Source organism: Oncorhynchus keta, unplaced genomic scaffold (genome assembly GCF_023373465.1).
Source record: "Oncorhynchus keta strain PuntledgeMale-10-30-2019 unplaced genomic scaffold, Oket_V2 Un_contig_7158_pilon_pilon, whole genome shotgun sequence".
Lineage (NCBI taxonomy): Eukaryota > Metazoa > Chordata > Actinopteri > Salmoniformes > Salmonidae > Oncorhynchus > Oncorhynchus keta.
The window spans coordinates 1-21,823 of record NW_026289290.1 but is presented as its reverse complement, the minus strand read 5'-3'; the positions used below and the strand labels follow the sequence as shown (position 1 = coordinate 21,823).

Below are 21,823 nucleotides of genomic sequence, written 5' to 3'. Positions count from 1 at the left end.
CCACTAGCTGAAGTCTCTCTCTCTCTCTCCCACTGACTGAAGTCTCTCTCTCTCTCTGACCTCTCACTGGCTGAAGTCTCTCTCTCTCTCCCCACTGGCTGAAGTCTCTCTCTCTCTCCCACTGACTGAAGTCTCTCTCTCTCTCCCACTGACTGAAGTCTCTCTCTCTCTCTCCCACTGACTGAAGTCTCTCTCTCTCTCTCCCACTGGCTGAAGTCTCTCTCTCTCTCCCTCTGGCTGAAGTCTCTCTCTCTCTCTCCCACTGGCTGAAGTCTCTCTCTCTCTCTCCCACTGGCTGAAGTCTCTCTCTCTCTCTCTCTCCCTCCCACTGACTGAAGTCTCTCTCTCTCCCTCCCACTGGCTTAAGTCTCTCTCTCTAGACTACTGGGCAAACCTCACGTGGGTCTCTCTCTCTCCCACTGACCGAAGTCTCTCTCTCTCTCTCTGGCCGGAGTCTCTCTCTCTCTCTCCCCACTGGCCGGAGTCTCTCTCTCTCTCTCTCTCTCTCTCTCTCTCTCTCTCTCTCTCTCTCTCTCTCTCTCTCTCTCTCTCTCTCTCTCTCTCTCTCTCTCTCTCTCTCTCTCTCTCTCTCTCTCTCTCTCTCTCTCTCTCTCTCTCTCTCTCTCTCTCTCTCTCTCTCAAGTATGGGTCTTCACTCCTTTAAATGTGAAGAGACAGACAAGGCTACAGGAGAAAGAGGTATTTCTGGAACACAGGAAGAGCCGGTCGTCTGCCGGTGGTGAACAACATTAGATTTTGTGTAATACTATTTGGTGATCAGGCCACGACCCGGTTCCTCCCAGTGTGTGTCCCCCAGCCCCTCCTACAGCCTAACACACGACCCGGTTCCTCCCAGTGTGTGTCCCCCAGCCCCTCCTACAGCCTAACACACGACCCGGTTCCTCCCAGTGTGTGTCCCCCAGCCCCTCCTACAGCCTAACACACGACCCGGTTCCTCCCAGTGTGTGTCCCCCAGCCCCTCCTACAGCCTAACACACGACCCGGTTCCTCCCAGTGTGTGTCCCCCAGCCCCTCCTACAGCCTAACACACGACCCGGTTCCTCCCAGTGTGTGTCCCCCAGCCCCTCCTACAGCCTAACACACGACCCGGTTCCTCCCAGTGTGTGTCCCCCAGCCCCTCCTACAGCCTAACACACGACCCGGTTCCTCCCAGTGTGTGTCCCCCAGTCCCCCTATAATGTAGCCCTGTTTACAGACTACTCTCAGAGAGACTACATTAATGTAGCCCTGTTGACAGACTACTCTCAGAGAGACTACATTGATGTAGCCCTGTTGACAGACTACTCTCAGAGAGACTACATTGATGTAGCCCTGTTGACAGACTACTCTCAGAGAGACTACATTGATGTAGCCCTGTTGACAGACTACTCTCAGAGAGACTACATTGATGTAGCCCTGTTGACAGACTACTCTCAGAGAGACTACATTAATGTAGCCCTGTAGAGAGACTACTCACAGAGAGACTACATTGATGTAGCCCTGTTGACAGACTACTCTCAGAGAGACTACATTAATGTAGCCCTGTTGACAGACTACTCTCAGAGAGACTACATTAATGTAGCCCTGTTGACAGACTACTCTCAGAGACTACATTAACGTAGCCCTGTTGACAGACTACTCTCAGAGAAACTACATTGATGTAGCCCTGTTGACAGACTACTCTCAGAGAGACTACATTGATGTAGCCCTGTAGAGAGACTACTCTCAGAGAGACTACATTAACGTAGCCCTGTTGACAGACTACTCTCAGAGAGACTACATTGATGTAGCCCTGTTGACAGACTACTCTCAGAGAGACTACATTGATGTAGCCCTGTTGACAGACTACTCTCAGAGAGACTACATTAATGTAGCCCTGTTGACAGACTACTCTCAGAGAGACTACATTGATGTAGCCCTGTTGACAGACTACTCTCAGAGACTACATTAACGTAGCCCTGTTGACAGACTACTCGCAGAGAAACTACATTGATGTAGCCCTGTTGACAGACTACTCTCAGAGAGACTACATTAACGTAGCCCTGTTGACAGACTACTCTCAGAGAGACTACATTGATGTAGCCCTGTTGACAGACTACTCTCAGAGAGACTACATTGATGTAGCCCTGTTGACAGACTACTCTCAGAGAGACTACATTGATGTAGCCCTGTTGACAGACTACTCTCAGAGAGACTACATTAATGTAGCCCTGTTGACAGACTACTCTCAGAGACTACATTAACGTAGCCCTGTTGACAGACTACTCTCAGAGAAACTACATTGATGTAGCCCTGTTGACAGACTACTCTCAGAGAGACTACATTGATGTAGCCCTGTAGAGAGACTACATTAACGTAGCCCTGTTGACAGACTACTCTCAGAGAGACTACATTGATGTAGCCCTGTTGACAGACTACTCTCAGAGACTACATTAACGTAGCCCTGTTGACAGACTACTCTCAGAGAGACTACATTAATGTAGCCCTGTTGACAGACTACTCTCAGAGAGACTACATTAACGTAGCCCTGTTGACAGACTACTCTCAGAGAGACTACATTAATGTAGCCCTGTTGACAGACTACTCTCAGAGACTACATTAACGTAGCCCTGTTGACAGACTACTCTCAGAGAGACTACATTAACGTAGCCCTGTTGACAGACTACTCTCAGAGACTACATTAACGTAGCCCTGTTGACAGACTACTCTCAGAGAGACTACATTAATGTAGCCCTGTTGACAGACTACTCTCAGAGAGACTACATTAACGTAGCCCTGTTGACAGACTACTCTCTCAGAGACTACATTAATGTAGCCCTGTTGACAGACTACTCTCTCAGAGACTACATTAATGTAGCCCTGTTGACAGACTACTCTCAGAGAGACTACATTAATGTAGCCCTGTTGACAGACTACTCTCAGAGAGACTACATTAATGTAGCCCTGTTGACAGACTACTCTCAGAGAGACTACATTAACGTAGCCCTGTTGACAGACTACTCTCAGAGAGACTACATTAACGTAGCCCTGTTGACAGACTACTCTCAGAGAGACTACATTAACGTAGCCCTGTTGACAGACTACTCTCAGAGAGACTACATTAACGTAGCCCTGTTGACAGACTACTCTCAGACTACATTAATGTAGCCCTGTTGACAGACTACTCTCAGAGAGACTACATTAACGTAGCCCTGTTGACAGACTACTCTCAGACTACATTAACGTAGCCCTGTTGACAGACTACTCTCAGAGACTACATTAATGTAGCCCTGTTGACAGACTACTCTCAGAGAGACTACATTAATGTAGCCCTGTTGACAGACTACTCTCAGAGAGACTACATTAATGTAGCCCTGTTGACAGACTACTCTCAGAGAGACTACATTAACGTAGCCCTGTTGACAGACTACTCTCAGAGAGACTACATTAACGTAGCCCTGTTGACAGACTACTCTCAGAGAGACTACATTAACGTAGCCCTGTTGACAGACTACTCTCAGAGAGACTACATTAATGTAGCCCTGTTGACAGACTACTCTCAGACTACATTAATGTAGCCCTGTTGACAGACTACTCTCAGAGAGACTACATTAACGTAGCCCTGTTGACAGACTACTCTCAGACTACATTAACGTAGCCCTGTTGACAGACTACTCTCAGACTACATTAACGTAGCCCTGTTGACAGACTACTCTCAGAGAGACTACATTAACGTAGCCCTGTTGACAGACTACTCTCAGAGAGACTACATTAATGTAGCCCTGTTTACAGACTACTCTCAGAGACTACATTAACGTAGCCCTGTTGACAGACTACTCTCAGAGAGACTACATTAACGTAGCCCTGTTGACAGACTACTCTCAGAGACTACATTAACGTAGCCCTGTTGACAGACTACTCTCAGAGAGACTACATTAACGTAGCCCTGTTGACAGACTACTCTCAGAGAGACTACATTAACGTAGCCCTGTTGACAGACTACTCTGAGAGACTACATTAACGTAGCCCTGTTGACAGACTACTCTCAGAGACTACATTAACGTAGCCCTGTTGACAGACTACTCTCAGAGAGACTACATTAACGTAGCCCTGTTGACAGACTACTCTCAGAGAGACTACATTAACGTAGCCCTGTTGACAGACTACTCTCAGACTACATTAATGTAGCCCTGTTGACAGACTACTCTCAGAGAGACTACATTAACGTAGCCCTGTTGACAGACTACTCTCAGACTACATTAACGTAGCCCTGTTGACAGACTACTCTCAGACTACATTAACGTAGCCCTGTTGACAGACTACTCTCAGAGAGACTACATTAACGTAGCCCTGTTGACAGACTACTCTCAGAGAGACTACATTAACGTAGCCCTGTTTACAGACTACTCTCAGAGAGACTACATTAACGTAGCCCTGTTGACAGACTACTCTCAGAGAGACTACATTAACGTAGCCCTGTTGACAGACTACTCTCAGAGACTACATTAACGTAGCCCTGTTGACAGACTACTCTCAGAGAGACTACATTAACGTAGCCCTGTTGACAGACTACTCTCAGACTACATTAATGTAGCCCTGTTGACAGACTACTCTCAGAGAGACTACATTAACGTAGCCCTGTTGACAGACTACTCTCAGAGAGACTACATTAATGTAGCCCTGTTGACAGACTACTCTCAGAGAGACTACATTAATGTAGCCCTGTTGACAGACTACTCTCAGGGAGACTACATTGATGTAATTAGTATTGTCAAGGGATAAATTCTGAAAGAAACCATTCTGAAACTTAAGACGTGAAATCAGTGTTGCCAGATACAGGGAACAGACAGCACTTACTCAGTGTTGCCAGATACAGGGAACAGACAGCACTTACTCAGTGTTGTCAGATACAGGGAACAGACAGCACTTACTCAGTGTTGTCAGATACAGGGAACAGACAGCACTTACTCAGTGTTGCCAGATACAGGGAACAGACAGCACTTACTCAGTGTTGCCAGATACAGGGAACAGACAGCACTTACTCAGTGTTGCCAGATACAGGGAACAGACAGCACTTACTCAGTGTTGTCAGATACAGGGAACAGACAGCACTTACTCAGTGTTGCCAGATACAGGAACAGACAGCACTTACTCAGTGTTGCCAGATACAGGGAACAGACAGCACTTACTCAGTGTTGCCAGATACAGGGAACAGACAGCACTTACTCAGTGTTGCCAGATACAGGGAACAGACAGCACTTACTCAGTGTTGCCAGATACAGGGAACAGACAGCACTTACTCAGTGTTGCCAGATACAGGGAACAGACAGCACTTACTCAGTGTTGCCAGATACAGGGAACAGACAGCACTTACTCAGTGTTGCCAGATACAGGGAACAGACAGCACTTACTCAGTGTTGCCAGATACAGGGAACAGACAGCACTTACTCAGTGTTGCCAGATACAGGGAACAGACAGCACTTACTCAGTGTTGCCAGATACAGGGAACAGACAGCACTTACTCAGTGTTGCCAGATACAGGGAACAGACAGCACTTACTCAGTGTTGCCAGATACAGGGAACAGACAGCACTTACTCAGTGTTGCCAGATACAGGAAACAGACAGCACTTACTCAGTGTTGCCAGATACAGGGAACAGACAGCACTTACTCAGTGTTGCCAGATACAGGAACAGACAGCACTTACTCAGTGTTGTCAGATACAGGGAACAGACAGCACTTACTCAGTGTTGTCAGATACAGGAACAGACAGCACTTACTCAGTGTTGCCAGATACAGGGAACAGACAGCACTTACTCAGTGTTGCCAGATACAGGGAACAGACAGCACTTACTCAGTGTTGTCAGATACAGGGAACAGACAGCACTTACTCAGTGTTGCCAGATACAGGGAACAGACAGCACTTACTCAGTGTTGCCAGATACAGGGAACAGACAGCACTTACTCAGTGTTGCCAGATACAGGAAACAGACAGCACTTACTCAGTGTTGTCAGATACAGTGAACAGACAGCACTTACTCAAAGTGTTGCCAGATACAGGAAACAGACAGCACTTACTCAGTGTTGCCAGATACAGGAAACAGACAGCACTCAAAGTGTTGCCAGATACAGGAAACAGACAGCACTCAAAGTGTTGCCAGATAGAGGAAACAGACAGCACTCAAAGTGTTGCCAGATACAGGAAACAGACAGCACTTACTCAAAGTGTTGCTTGATACAGGAAACAGACAGCACTCAAAGTGTTGCCAGATACAGGAAACAGACAGCACTCAAAGTGTTGCCAGATACAGGAAACAGACAGCACTTACTCAAAGTGTTGCTTGATACAGGAAACGACAGCACTCAAAGTGTTGCCAGATACAGGAAACAGACAGCACTCAAAGTGTTGCCAGATACAGGAAACAGACAGCACTTACTCAAAGTGTTGCTTGATACAGGAAACAGACAGCACTCAAAGTGTTGCCAGATACAGGAAACAGACAGCACTTACTCAAAGTGTTGCCTGATACAGGAAACAGACAGCACTTACTCAAAGTGTTGCCTGATACAGGAAACAGACAGCACTCAAAGTGTTGCCAGATACAGAAACAGACAGCACTTACTCAAAGTGTTGCCAGATACAGGAAACAGACAGCACTTACTCAAAGTGTTGCTTGATACAGGAAACAGACAGCACTCAAAGTGTTGCTTGATACAGGAAACAGACAGCACTTACTCAGTGTTGCCAGATACAGGAAACAGACAGCACTTACTCAAAGTGTTGCTTGATACAGAGAACAGACAGCACTTACTCAAAGTGTTGCTTGATGTGCTTCTCCTCTGCATACTTGGAGATCCCGTTGACAAATAAAGTGCGTTTCACCTAAAAATTTAAAAAAAAAAGCAAACAAATGAAGATACAGTGTTTCACATCGACCATCTACAGCCTGGAGGGATATTTAGGAAATGGGTGGTGTGTGTGTGTGTGTGTGTGTGTGTGTGTGTGTGTGTGTGTGTGTGTGTGTGTGTGTGTGTGTGTGTGTGTGTGTTCATACCACCCACCAGATCGTCCTCTCTGTAGTGCATCTTGGAGGTGTGTCGTCTCATGCTGTACACGGTCAGCAACAGGTAGAGGAACGCAAAGGTGGTGTGGAGCCACAGGAGCATGTTACTGTGAGGGCGGGGGGGGCAGAGACAGACAGACAGACAGACAGACAGACAGACAGACAGACAGACAGACAGACAGACAGACAGACAGACAGACAGACACAGACAGACAGGCAGTTAGGCAGTCAGACAGACAGTTAGACAGTGAGACAGTTAGTCAGGCAAGCAGACAGACAGTCAGACAGACAGGCAGTTAGACAGACAGAAAGACAGTCAGAAAGGCAGACAGACAGACAGGCAGGCAGAAAGACAGTTAGCCAGACAGACAGACACCAACCATTCCTTCTGTAATTGGAACCGAGATAAAGCACTAATGTAGAATCACTCACTTGGCATCCAGATTGGCTAAAGTGGTGCGTCCAAAACTGTAGGCATCATTCTCTGTGTGGGGGAAAATGGTGAGGTCAGAGGGTAGGAGAATAACGGGACATTACGGGTAGAAACAGGAGAATAACGGGACATTACGCGTAGAAACAGGAGAATAACGGGACATTACGGGTAGAAACAGGAGAATAACGGGACATTACGCGTAGAAACAGGAGAATAACGGGACATTACGCGTAGAAACAGGAGAATAACGGGACATTACGCGTAGAAACAGGAGAATAACGGGACATTACGGGTAGAAACAGGAGAATAACGGGACATTACGCGTAGAAACAGGAGAATAACGGGACATTACGCGTAGAAACAGGAGAATAACGGGACATTACGCGTAGAAACAGGAGAATAACGGGACATTACGGGTAGAAACAGGAGAATAACGGGACATTACGGGTAGAAACAGGAGAATAACGGGACATTACGCGTAGAAACAGGAGAATAACGGGACATTACGCGTAGAAACAGGAGAATAACGGGACATTACGCGTAGAAACAGGAGAATAACGGGACATTACGCGTAGAAACAGGAGAATAACGGGACATTACGCGTAGAAACAGGAGAATAACGGGACATTACGCGTAGAAACAGGAGAATAACGGGACATTACGCGTAGAAACAGGAGAATAACGGGACATTACGCGTAGAAACAGGAGAATAACGGGACATTACGCGTAGAAACAGGAGAATAACGGGACATTACGCGTAGAAACAGGAGAATAACGGGACATTACGCGTAGAAACAGGAGAATAACGGGACATTACGCGTAGAAACAGGAGAATAACGGGACATTACGCGTAGAAACAGGAGAATAACGGGACATTACGCGTAGAAACAGGAGAATAACGGGACATTACGCATAGAAACAGGAGAATAACGGGACATTACGCGTAGAAACAGGAGAATAACGGGACATTACGCGTAGAAACAGGAGAATAACGGGACATTACGCGTAGAAACAGGAGAATAACGGGACATTACGCGTAGAAACAGGAGAATAACGGGACATTACGCGTAGAAACAGGAGGATAACGGGACATTACGCGTAGAAACAGGAGGATAACGGGACATTACGCGTAGAAACAGGAGAATAACGGGACATTACGCGTAGAAACAGGAGAATAACGGGACATTACGCGTAGAAACAGGAGAATAACGGGACATTACGCGTAGAAACAGGAGAATAACGGGACATTACGCGTAGAAACAGGAGAATAACGAGACATTACGCGTAGAAACAGGAGAATAACGAGACATTACGCGTAGAAACAGGAGAATAACGGGACATTACGCGTAGAAACAGGAGAATAACGGGACATTACGCGTAGAAACAGGAGAATAACGGGACATTACGCGTAGAAACAGGAGAATAACGAGACATTACGCGTAGAAACAGGAGAATAACGGGACATTACGCGTAGAAACAGGAGAATAACGGGACATTACTCGTAGAAACAGGAGAATAACGGGACATTACGCGTAGAAACAGGAGAATAACGGGACATTACTCGTAGAAACAGGAGAATAACGGGACATTACGCGTAGAAACAGGAGAATAACGGGACATTACGCGTAGAAACAGGAGAATAACGGGACATTACGCGTAGAAACAGGAGAATAACGGGACATTACGCGTAGAAACAGGAGAATAACGGGACATTACGGGTAGAAACAGGAGAATAACGGGACATTACGCGTAGAAACAGGAGAATAACGGGACATTACGCGTAGAAACAGGAGAATAACGGGACATTACGGGTAGAAACAGGAGAATAACGGGACATTACGCGTAGAAACAGGAGAATAACGGGACATTACGCGTAGAAACAGGAGAATAACGGGACATTACGCGTAGAAACAGGAGAATAACGGGACATTACGCGTAGAAACAGGAGAATAACGGGACATTACGCGTAGAAACAGGAGAATAACGGGACATTACGCGTAGAAACAGGAGAATAACGAGACATTACGCGTAGAAACAGGAGAATAACGGGACATTACGCGTAGAAACAGGAGAATAACGGGACATTACGCGTAGAAACAGGAGAATAACGGGACATTACGCGTAGAAACAGGAGAATAACGGGACATTACGCGTAGAAACAGGAGAATAACGGGACATTACGCGTAGAAACAGGAGAATAACGGGACATTACGCATAGAAACAGGAGAATAATGAGACATTACGCGTAGAAACAGGAGAATAACGGGACATTACGCGTAGAAACATGAGAATAACGGGACATTACACTGTTGAATGTACGTTCTAGTTCATTATATTTCTATGGGTGGGTTATTGAATGTGAATGTACTGTACATTCTAGTTCATTATATTTCTATGGGTGGGTTATTAAATGGGAATGTACGTTCTAGTTCATTATATTTCTATGGGTGGGTTATTGAATGTGAATGTACTGTACGTTCTAGTTAATTATATTTCTATGGGTGGGTTATTGAATGTGGATGTACTGTACTTTCTAGTTCATTATATTTCTATGGGTGGGTTATTAAATGGGAATGTACGTTCTATTTCATTATATTTCTATTGGGTTATTAAATGGGAATGTACGTTCTATTCATTATATTTCTATGGGTGGGTTATTGAATGTGAATGTACTATTTAATTATATTTCTATGGGTGGGTTATTGAATGTGGATGTACTGTACTTTCTAGGTCATTATATTTCTATGGGTGGGTTATTAAATGGGAATGTACATTATATTTCTATGGGTGGGTTATTGAATGTGAATGTACTGTGCGTTCTAGTTAATTATATTTCTATGGGTGGGTTATTGAATGTGGATGTACTGTACTTTCTAGTTCATTATATTTCTATGGGTGGGTTATTAAATGGGAATGTATGTTCTAGTTCATTATATTTCTATGGGTGGGTTATTGAATGTGAATGTACTGTACGTTCTAGTTCATTATATTTCTATGGGTGGGTTATTAAATGGGAATGTATGTTCTAGTTCATTATATTTCTATGGGTGGGTTATTAAATGGGAATGTATGTTCTAGTTCATTATATTTCTATGGGTGGGTTATTGAATGTACTGTACGTTCTAGTTCATTATATTTCTATCTTTTGGTGGTCTGATTTTTATATGAAAGTGAGGAAATGAATCCACAAGGAGCTTATTCAATTCATGTGATACACAGAATATATTTAAAATGGCGTCAGTCCAATCTACCCTGCATGACCACAGGAGAACATTGATAGTAATTAATGGTGGTTTGTCTATAATCTAATAACACCACTTCTAGAATTACATCTAGGTCTTTATCTTATTAACACAAGGGCCTTGTGGTTAGTGTCCACCCTGAGATTGGAAGGTTGGGGGTTCAATCCCGGTCGAGTCTTAACAAAGACTGAAAAAAAGACAAATGGGACCCGATGCTCCTCTGCTTGGCATGAAAGGAGATGGATTGGGGGTACGGCCCTAAGATAGACTAGTGTCCTGTCCAGGGGGTGTCCTGAGGAGCTAGACTAGTGTCCTGTCCAGGGGGTGTCCTGAGGAGCTAGACTAGTGTCCTGTCCAGGGGGTGTCCTGAGGAGCTAGACTAGTGTCCTGTCCAGGGGGTGTACTGAGGAGCTAGACTAGTGTCCTGTCCAGGGTGTCCTGAGGAGCTAGACTAGTGTCCTGTCCAGGGGCTGTACTGAGGAGCTAGACTAGTGTCCTGTCCAGGGGTGTCCTGAGGAGCTAGACTAGTGTCCTGTGCAGGGGCTGTACTGAGGAGCAAGACTAGTGTCCTGTCCAGGGGCTGTACTGAGGAGCAAGACTAGTGTCCTGTCCAGGGGCTGTACTGAGGAGCTAGACTAGTGTCCTGTCCAGGGGGTGTACTGAGGAGCTAGACTAGTGACTAGTGTCCTGTCCAGGGGTGTACTGAGGAGCTAGACTAGTGACTAGTGTCCTGTCCAGGGGTGTCCTGAGGAGCTAGACTCGTGTCCTGTCCAGGGGCTGTACTGAGGAGCTAGACTAGTGTCCTGTCCAGGGGTGTACTGAGGAGCTAGACTAGTGACTAGTGTCCTGTCCAGGGGTGTACTGAGGAGCTATTATAGTGTCCTGTCCAGGGGGTGTCCTGAGGAGCTAGACTAGTGACTAGTGTCCTGTCCAGGGGTGTACTGAGGAGCTATTATAGTGTCCTGTCCAGGGGTGTACTGAGGAGCTAGACTAGTGTCCTGTCCAGGGGTGTCCTGTACATCAAGCTGTCTCGCAACAGAAACAGGATATAGACTAGTGTCCTGTCCAGGGGGTGTACTGTACATCAAGCTGTCTCGCAACAGAAACAGGATATAGACTAGTGTCCTGTCCAGGGGGTGTCCTGTACATCAAGCTGTCTCACTACAGAAACAGGATATAGACTAGTGTCCTGTCCAGGGGGTGTCCTGTATATCAAGCTGTCTCACTACAGGAACAGGATATAGACTAGTGTCCTGTCCAGGGGTGTCCTGTACATCAAGCTGTCCCACTACAGAAACAGGAGATATGTGAGCCCACAGGACAGGAGTCTGAGACTCACTTGTGTTTCCCTCCACTTTGATGGTTCACTTGACAAGATCAAATCAAATGTGATTGGTCACATACACACGGTTAGCAGATGTTAATGCGAGTGTAGCGAAATGCTTGTAGATGGAAAATACAACGATATAACCCCTCGAGCCACCGAAGATAATATAGATACAATTCAAACTATAACTACAACCTCAAAGTCCTGTACACCCAACAGATCTGAACTAAACAACTTCTGAAGTGTTTTATTTATGTCGCCATGGTCACCATCCCAGTGTTTAGTCTCTCAAGTCTTTCCTGAAGTCCCGTCCCTAAATCCCACTCACCCAATAGATTTCCTGAGAAGTTGACGGGCAGCACGATGGCCACTGAGAGCACGCCCACCACCACCAGCAGACCAATGATGTGCCTCTGGAAGGAGAGGTAGTGCACAGCATCCTCCCCACACTTCTCCCTGATCTCCTCATCCCTAGAGAGAGAGCGACAGAGACAGAGAGAGAGCGACAGAGAGAGAGACAGAAACAGAGAGAGCGACAGAGAGAGAGACAGAAGACAGAGAGAGAGACAGAGACAGCGACAGAGAGAGAGAGAGAGAGACAGCGACAGAGACAGCGAGAGAGACAGCGAGAGAGACAGCGAGAGAGACAGCGAGAGAGACAGAGCGACAGCGAGAGCGACAGAGAGAGAGACAGCGAGAAGACAGAGCGACAGAGAGAGAGACAGAGCGACAGAGACAGAGAGACAGAGCGACAGAGAGACAGCGAGAGAGACAGAGCGACAGAGAGAGAGAGACAGAGACAGAGCGACAGAGAGAGAGAGACAGCGAGAGAGACAGAGCGACAGAGAGAGACAGCGAGAGAGACAGAGCGACAGAGAGAGAGACAGCGAGAGAGACAGAGCGACAGAGAGAGAGACAGCGAGAGAGACAGAGCGACAGAGAGAGAGACAGCGAGAGAGACAGAGCGACAGAGAGAGAGACAGCGAGAGAGACAGAGCGACAGAGAGAGAGACAGCGAGAGAGACAGAGCGACAGAGAGAGAGACAGCGAGAGAGACAGAGCGACAGAGAGAGAGACAGCGAGAGAGACAGAGCGACAGAGAGACAGCGAGAGAGACAGAGCGACAGAGACAGAGAGACAGCGAGAGAGACAGAGCAGAGACAGAGCGAGACAGAGCGAGACAGCGGGAGAGCGAGACAGAGCGAGACAGCGAGACAGAGCGAGACAGCGAGACAGAGAGACAGAGCGAGACAGCGAGACAGCGAGACAGCGAGACAGAGCGAGACAGCGAGACAGAGACAGAGAGACAGACGAGACAGAGAGACAGAGAGAGAGACAGACGAGAGAGACAGAGACAGACGAGAGACAGACAGAGAGAGAGACAGACAGAGAGAGAGACAGACGAGAGACAGATAGAGAGAGACAGAGAGACAGAGACAGAGAGACAGACAGAGCGACAGAGACAGAGCGAGAGAGACAGAGCGAGAGAGACAGAGCGAGAGAGACAGAGCGAGAGAGACAGAGACAGAGCATGTATTTTCTTTAATTGAATCTTTATTTAACCATGAAAGTCACTGAGAGAGTATTTTATACAAGAACACAGTCAGAGATACTAACCAGGGTCCAGCCGTGCAGTGAACACAGTCAGAGATACTAACCAGTCCAGCCGTGCAGTGAACACAGTCAGAGATACTAACCAGGGTCCAGCCGTGCAGTGAACACAGTCACTGACAGTTAAACTAACAAAAGACTAATTACAACCTCACCCCCCACACACACACACACACACACACAATCCTTGAGAACGACTGATATAGATTTTTTTTTTTTTTAGGGCCGATGCCGATAATGATTTTGGGGGTCAAGGAGGCGGATCGATGGTGATGATATTTTAGGCCGATATTCAATATGTAAATGTTGATGCCACCATTTCCCAAAGACAGTAATGTCTGCATTAACGCAGCAATCGTCAAATCAATGGCCGTTTTAAAATATTCACTGCTGTTAATATAAAATAACATCTATTCAATGCAAGTAGGTTCAACGTAACGTCACGATTTTGTGATCAAGGGAACAAAACTGACCGAAACTATGAACTCAACATGTGAAGTGTTGGTCCCATGATCAGATCCACGAGCTGAAATACAAAAATCACAGAAATGTTCCATAAATCAGAAAGCTGATTTCTCTCAAATTTGATGCACAAATTTGTTTACATCCCTGTTAGTGAGCATTTCTCCTTTGCCAAGATAATTCATTTACCTGACATTTGCGGCATATCAAGAAGCTGATTAAACAGCATGATCATTACACAGGTGAACCTTGTGCTGGGGACAATAAAAGGCCGTTCTAAAATGTGCAGTTGTCACAGATGTCTCAAGTTGAGGGGAGCAGCAATTGGCATGCTGACTGCAGGAAGGTCCGCCAGAGCTGTTGCCAGAGAATTAAATGTTAATTTCTCTACCATAAGCCGCCTCCAAGGTTGTATTAGATAAATTGGCAGTACGTCCAACCGGCCTCACAACAGCAGACCACGTGTATTGCGTTGCGTGGGGGAGCGGTTTGCTGATGTCAACGTTGTAAACAGAGTGCCCCATGGTGGGGGGGTTGTGAACAGAGGGCCCCATGGTGGGGGGGTTGTGAACAGAGGGCCCCATGGTGGAGGTGGGGTTATGGTATGGTGTTTACTGATGTCAACGTTGTAAACAGAGGGCCCCATGGTGGGGGGTTGTGAACAGAGGGCCCCATGGTGGAGGTGGGGTTATGGTATGGTGTTTACTGATGTCAACGTTGTAAACAGAGTGCCCCCCATGGTGGAGGTGGGGTTATGAACAGAGGGCCCCATGGTGGAGGTGGGGTTATGAACAGAGGGCCCCATGGTGGAGGTGGGGTTATGAACAGAGGGCCCCATGGTGGAGGTGGGGTTATGAACAGAGTGCCCCATGGTGGAGGTGGGGTTATGAACAGAGGGCCCCATGGTGGAGGTGGGGTTATGAACAGAGGGCCCCATGGTGGAGGTGGGGTTATGAACAGAGGGCCCCATGGTGGAGGTGGGGTTATGAACAGAGGGCCCCATGGTGGAGGTGGGGTTATGAATAGAGGGCCCCATGGTGGAGGTGGGGTTATCGTTTGGGCAGGCATCGGACAATGAACACAATTGATTTTATCGATGGCAATTTGATTTGCACAGAGACAATTACGAGACCCTGAGGCCCGTTGTCGTGTCATTCATCCGCCACCATCACCTCATGTTTCAGCATGATAATGCACGGCCCCATGTCGCAAGGATCTGGACACAATTCCTGGAAGCTGAAAATGTCCCAGTTCTTCCATGGTCTGCATACTCACCAAACATGTCACCCATTGAGCATGTTTGGGATGCTCTGGATCGACATGTACGACAGCGTGTTCCAGTTCCCACCAATATCCAGCAACTTCACAGCCATTGAAGAGGAACGGACGACATTCCACAATCAACAGCCTGATCAACTCTATGTGAAGGATATGTGTTGCGCTGCATGAGGCAAATGGTGGAACCAGATACTGACTGGTTTTCTGATCCACACCAGATACTGACTGGTTTTCTGATCCACGCCAGATACTGACTGGTTTTCTGATCCACACCAGATACTGACTGGTTTTCTGATCCACAGCAGATACTGACTGACTGGTTTTCTGATCCACACCAGATACTGACTGACTGGTTTTCTGATCCACACCAGATACTGACTGACTGGTTTTCTGATCCACACCAGATACTGACTGGTTTTTCTGATCCACAGATACTGACTGGTTTTTCTGATCCACGGCAGATACTGACTGGTTTTCTGATCCACGCCAGATACTGACTGGTTTTCTGATCCACGCCAGATACTGACTGGTTTCTGATCCACGCCAGATACTGACTGGTTTCTGATCCACGCCAGATACTGACTGGTTTTCTGATCCACGGCAGATACTGACTGGTTTTCTGATCCACGGCAGATACTGACTGGTTTTCTGATCCACGCCAGATACTGACTGGTTTTCTGATCCACGCCAGATACTGACTGGTTTTCTGATCCACGCCAGATACTGACTGGTTTTCTGATCCACGCCAGATACTGACTGGTTTTCTGATCCACGCCAGATACTGACTGGTTTTCTGATCCACACCAGATACTGACTGGTTTTCTGATCCACACCAGATACTGACTGGTTTTCTGATCCACACCAGATACTGACTGGTTTTCTGATCCACACCAGATACTGACTGGTTTTCTGATCCACACCAGATACTGACTGACTGGTTTTCTGATCCACACCAGATACTGACTGACTGGTTTTCTGATCCACAGCAGATACTGACTGACTGGTTTTCTGATCCACAGCAGATACTGACTGACTGGTTTTCTGATCCACAGCAGATACTGACTGACTGGTTTTCTGATCCACAGCAGATACTGACTGACTGGTTTTCTGATCCACACCAGATACTGACTGACTGGTTTTCTGATCCACACCAGATACTGACTGGTTTTCTGATCCACACCAGATACTGACTGGTTTTCTGATCCACACCAGATACTGACTGGTTTTCTGATCCACACCAGATACTGACTGGTTTTTCTGATCCACGCCAGATACTGACTGGTTTTCTGATCCACGCCAGATACTGACTGGTTTTCTGATCCACGCCAGATACTGACTGGTTTTCTGATCCACGCCAGATACTGACTGGTTTTCTGATCCACGGCAGATACTGACTGGTTTTTTCTGATCCACCAGATACTGACTGTTTTCTGATCCAATACTGACTGTTTTCTGATCCACACCAGATACTGACTGGTTTTCTGATCCACACTAGATACTGACTGGTTTTCTGATCCACTAGATACTGACTTTTTCTGATCCACACCAGATACTGACTGGTTTTCTGATCAACAGCAGATACTGACTGGTTTTCTGATCCACACCAGATACTGACTGGTTTCTGATCCACAGCTGATACTGACTGGTTTTCTGATCCACGGCAGATACTGACTGGTTTTCTGATCCACGGCAGATACTGACTGGTTTTCTGATCCACGGCAGATACTGACTGGTTTCTGATCCACACCAGATACTGACTGGTTTTCTGATCCACACCAGATACTGACTGGTTTTCTGATCCACGGCCCTACCTTTTATTTATGGTATCTGTGACCAATAGATGTAAATGTGTATTCCGAGTCATGCTGGAATCCATAGATTAGGACCTAATTGATTAACTGTAACTCTGTTATAATCTTTTCAAATTGTTGCGTGTTGTGATTATATTTTTGTTCAGTATATTATTTGTCATTTTCCGTGATGGGAGAAAAAAACAATTGTTCAGCTGTCAGGACGCATCTCTAAACAACTCAGCTGTCAGGATGAAATTCCAAACAACTCAATTGGCTAGTTCAGCTATCTGTCAAGAAATGGGAGGGTTGTAACTTGTATCCTACTACTGCGGTGGATCGTGCGAGGCTGCAACTCCGCTCATACTTGCTACTGTTTACTGCTACTATGATAACTAGCTCAAATGGCAAAGACATTTGCTACCAATCTTTAAATGTGCATAATAATATCGAACATGGAGAGTGAGGATAGGAAATCATTTTAAACATTGTTCTGTCTGAATGACTCAAATCTTTCCGTCGTTTTGAGAAGTGTGATACTCACACTGATCTACAGCCTTCTTGGGTCCATCTTAGGTAGCTAAACCTATTGCGTTTTAAAAACGCTTCCCATTTCTCCTATCATCTAACCTGACTATCAACGGTTAATTTTTCGGATTTGATTGTGGCTGGTCAGATCAGCACAACAGTAAATAGTGAACGTTACAACACGCAAACCAGATGGCTCGTTGCCCCAAAATGGTGCATGTTCAAAATAATGACCTGCTAACGTTAGCTAGCTACATTGGCCATTAGCTCTAACTGATATGTTTATCTAGCCAGCTAGCTAGCATAGTAGATAATATGGCTAGCTACATTGGCCATTAGCTCATAACTGATATGTTTATCTAGCCAGCTAGCTAGCATAGTAGATAATATGGCTAGCTACATTGGCCATTAGCTCTAACTGATATGTTTTATCTAGCCAGCTAGCTAGCATAGTAGATAATATGGCTAGCTACCTAACATCACAGATGAAAGGCTTTGTTATCGTAATCTTTGCTAACAGGTCACATAGCTGTCTGTTTAGCTAGCACGTCCACAACAAGCCGTATTAGTAGTGAATTAATTACACTAAACTAATATTTGCAACAAGAGATCGATTTTTTGATCACTGTCTTAATTAATCTGTTTCTCAATTGTGCATCTTTCGGGTTGGAGAATGAGCTAGTTTGCTGCGGATTTACCCAGCTAGACAATCCTCAGTGAGTGGTGGCTGGCAGAGCAACAGTTTTGCTGAGTAAAGGGACTATCAAGGCTGATGGCCAATATCAGCCCTATATATTGGCTCAGCTGATTATCGGTCGTTCTCTCTCTAACACACACTCACACACACACACAACCCACTGTATGGGAGACTCACTTTATGCGGAAGATGGCTGTTAACCAGGAGCAGAAGCCCTAGAGAGAGAAGAGATTAGGTTAGACCTGCTGTAGATTAGATGAGGTTAGATGTGTCATAGATTATATTTATTAAATCTGCCATAGGTTAGGTTAGGTTAGATCTGCCGTAGGTTAGGTTAGGTTAGATCTGCCGTAGGTTAGGTTAGGTTAGATCTGCCGTAGGTTAGGTTAAAGTTAGATCTGCCGTAGGTTAGGTTAGGTTAGGTCTGCCGTAGGTTAGGTTAGGTCTGCCAGAGTTAGATCTGCAGAAGGTTAGGTTAGATCTGCAGAAGGATTGGGATTAGATCTGCAGAAGGTTAGGTTAGATCTGCAGAAGGTTAGGTTAGATCTGCCGTAGGTTAGGGTAGATCTGCCGAGGTTAGGTAGATCTGCCGTAGGTTAGGGTAGATCTGCCGTAGGTTAGAGTAGATCTGCCGTAGGTTAGAGTAGATCTGTCGTAGGTCAGAGCAGATCTGTCGTGGGTCAGGTTAGATCTGCCGTAGGTCAGGTTAGATCTGCCGTAGGTCAGGTTAGATCTGCCGTAGGTCAGGTTAGATCTGCCGTGGGTCAGGTTAGATCTGCCGTAGGTCAGGTTAGATCTGCCGTAGGTCAGGTTAGATCTGCCGTAGGTCAGGTTAGATCTGCCGTAGGTCAGGTTAGATCTGCCGTAGGTCAGGTTAGATCTGCCGTGGGTCAGGCAGATCTGCCGTAGGTCAGGTAGATCTGCCGTAGGTCAGAGTAGATCTGCCGTAGGTCAGAGTAGATCTGCCGTAGGTCAGAGTAGATCTGCCGTAGGTCAGAGTAGATCTGCCGAGGTCAGAGTAGATCTGCCGTGGGTCAGAGTAGATCTGCCGTAGGTCAGGTTAGATCTGCCGTAGGTCAGGTTAGATCTGCCGTGAGGCTAGAGTGGATCTGCCGTAGGTTAGGTTAGATCTGCCGAGGTTAGGTTAGATCTGCCGTAGGTTAGAGTGGATCTGCCGTAGGTTAGAGTAGATCTGCCGTAGGTTAGGTTAGATCTGCTTAGGGTAGATCTGCCGTAGGTTAGGTTAGATCTGCCGTAGGTCAGTTAGATCTGCCGTAGGTCAGGTTAGATCTGCCGTAGGTCAGGTTAGATCTGCCGTAGGTTAGGTTAGATCTGCCGTAGGTTAGGTTAGATCTGCCGTGGTTAGGTTAGATCTGCCGTAGGTTAGGTTAGATCTGCCGTAGGTTAGAGTGGATCTGCCGTAGGTTAGAGTAGATCTGCAGATTGTTAGATCTGCCGTAGGTTAGGTAGATCTGCCGTAGGTTAGGGGTAGATCTGCCGTGGGTTAGGAGAGTAGATCTGCCGTAGGTTAGGTAGATCTGCCGTAGGTTAGAGTGGATCTGCCGTAGGTTAGAGTAGATCTGCAGAAGGTTAGATCTGCCGTAGGTTAGGGTAGATCTGCCGTAGGTTAGAGTAGATCTGCAGAAGGTTAGATCTGCCGTAGGTTAGGTAGATCTGCCGTAGGTTAGGGTAGATCTGCCGTAGGTTAGGGAGTAGATCTGCCGTAGGTTAGGTAGATCTGCAGAAGGTTAGGTTAGATCTGCAGAAGGTTAGGTTAGATCTGCAGAAGGTTAGGTTAGATCTGCTGTAGATTAGATGAGGTTAGATGTGTCATAGATTATATTTATTAAATCTGCTATAGGTTAGTTAGATCTGCCGTAGGTTAGGTTAGATCTGCCGTAGGTTAGGTCTACCGTAGGTTAGGTCTGCCGTAGGTTAGGTCTGCCGTAGGTTGGTTAGGTCTGCCGTAGGTTAGGTTAGGTCTGCCGTAGGTTAGGTTAGGTCTGCCGTAGGTTAGGTTAGGTCTGCCGTAGGTTAGGTTAGATCTGCAGAAGGTTAGGTTAGATCTGCAGAAGGTTAGGTTAGATCTGCAGAAGGTTAGGTTAGATCTGCAGAAGGTTAGGTTAGATCTGCAGAAGGTTAGGTTAGATCTGCAGAAGGTTAGGTTAGATCTGCAAGGTTAGGTTAGATCTGCAGAAGGTTAGGTTAGATCTGCCGTAGATTAGGTTAGATCTGCCGTAGGTTAGGCAGATCTGCCGTAGGTTGGAAATAGATCTGCCGTAGGTTAGAGTAGATCTGCCGTAGGTCAGGTTAGATCTGCCGTGGTCAGGTTAGATCTGCCGTAGGTCAGGTTAGATCTGCCGTGAGGTCAGGTTAGATCTGCCGTAGGTTAGAGTAGATCTGCCGTAGGTTAGAGTAGATCTGCCGTAGGTCAGGTTAGATCTGCCGTAGGTCAGGTTAGATCTGCCGATCAGGTCTGCCGTAGGTTAGATCTGCCGTAGGTCAGGTAGATCTGCCGTAGGTCAGAGTAGATCTGCCGTAGGTCAGAGTAGATCTGCCGTAGGTCAGGTTAGATCTGCCGTAGGTTAGAGTGGATCTGCCGTAGGTTAGAGTAGATCTGCCGTAGGTTAGGTCTGCTTTTAGGTAGATCTGCCGTAGGTTAGTTAGATCTGCCGTAGGTCAGGTTAGATCTGCCGAGGTTAGGTTAGATCTGCCGTAGGTTAGGTTAGATCTGCCGTAGGTTAGGTTAGATCTACCGTAGGTTAGAGCAGATCTGCCGTAGGTTAGAGTAGATCTGCAGAAGGCCAGCTCTGCCGTAGGTTAGGCAGATCTGCCGAGGTTAGGTAGATCTGCCGTAGGTTAGGCAGATCTGCCGTAGGTTAGAGTAGATCTGCCGTAGGTTAGGTTAGATCTGCCGTAGGTTAGAGTAGATCTGCAGAAGGTTAGATCTGCCGTAGGTTAGGTTAGATCTGCCGTAGGTTAGCCGTTCAGGTATCTGCCGTAGGTTAGGTAGATCTGTGAGGTCTAGGGGTAGATCTGCCGTAGGTCAGGTAGATCTGCCGTAGGTCAGGTAGATCTGCCGTAGGTCAGGCTAGATCTGCCGTAGGTCAGGTAGATCTGCCGTAGGTCAGTCATGATCTGCCTTTAGGCAGGTCAGATCTGCCGTAGGTTAGGTAGACCTGCCGTAGGTTAGGTAGATCTGCCGTTTAGGAATCTGCCGTAGGTTAGGCAGATCTGCCGTAGGTTAGGTAGATCTGCCGTAGGGGTTAGGCAGATCTGCTGTAGGTTAGGTTAGATCTGCCGTAGGTTAGGTTAGATCTGCCGTAGGTTAGGTAGATCTGCCGAGGTTAGGTAATCTGCCGTAGGTTAGAGTAGATCTGCCGTGAGGTTAGAGCAGATCTGCCGTAGGTTAG

The 21,823-nt window shown here is 46.6% G+C and overlaps 2 long non-coding RNA genes across 2 annotated transcripts; both read right to left on the bottom strand.

Annotated features, from left to right (window-relative positions):
• Positions 1 to 668: 668 nt before the first annotated feature.
• On the bottom strand, positions 669 to 7,106 carry LOC127926206 (uncharacterized). The gene is made up of 3 exons (XR_008123571.1): positions 7,041 to 7,106; positions 6,791 to 6,861; positions 669 to 730 (listed from the first exon to the last, which is right to left on the bottom strand). It is a non-coding gene; the product is annotated as an uncharacterized LOC127926206 (long non-coding RNA).
• A 367-nt stretch (positions 7,107 to 7,473) lies between these two features.
• On the bottom strand, positions 7,474 to 18,701 carry LOC127926205 (uncharacterized). The gene is made up of 3 exons (XR_008123570.1): positions 18,588 to 18,701; positions 12,373 to 12,515; positions 7,474 to 7,526 (listed from the first exon to the last, which is right to left on the bottom strand). It is a non-coding gene; the product is annotated as an uncharacterized LOC127926205 (long non-coding RNA).
• Between the last annotated feature and the right edge of the window lie 3,122 nt (positions 18,702 to 21,823).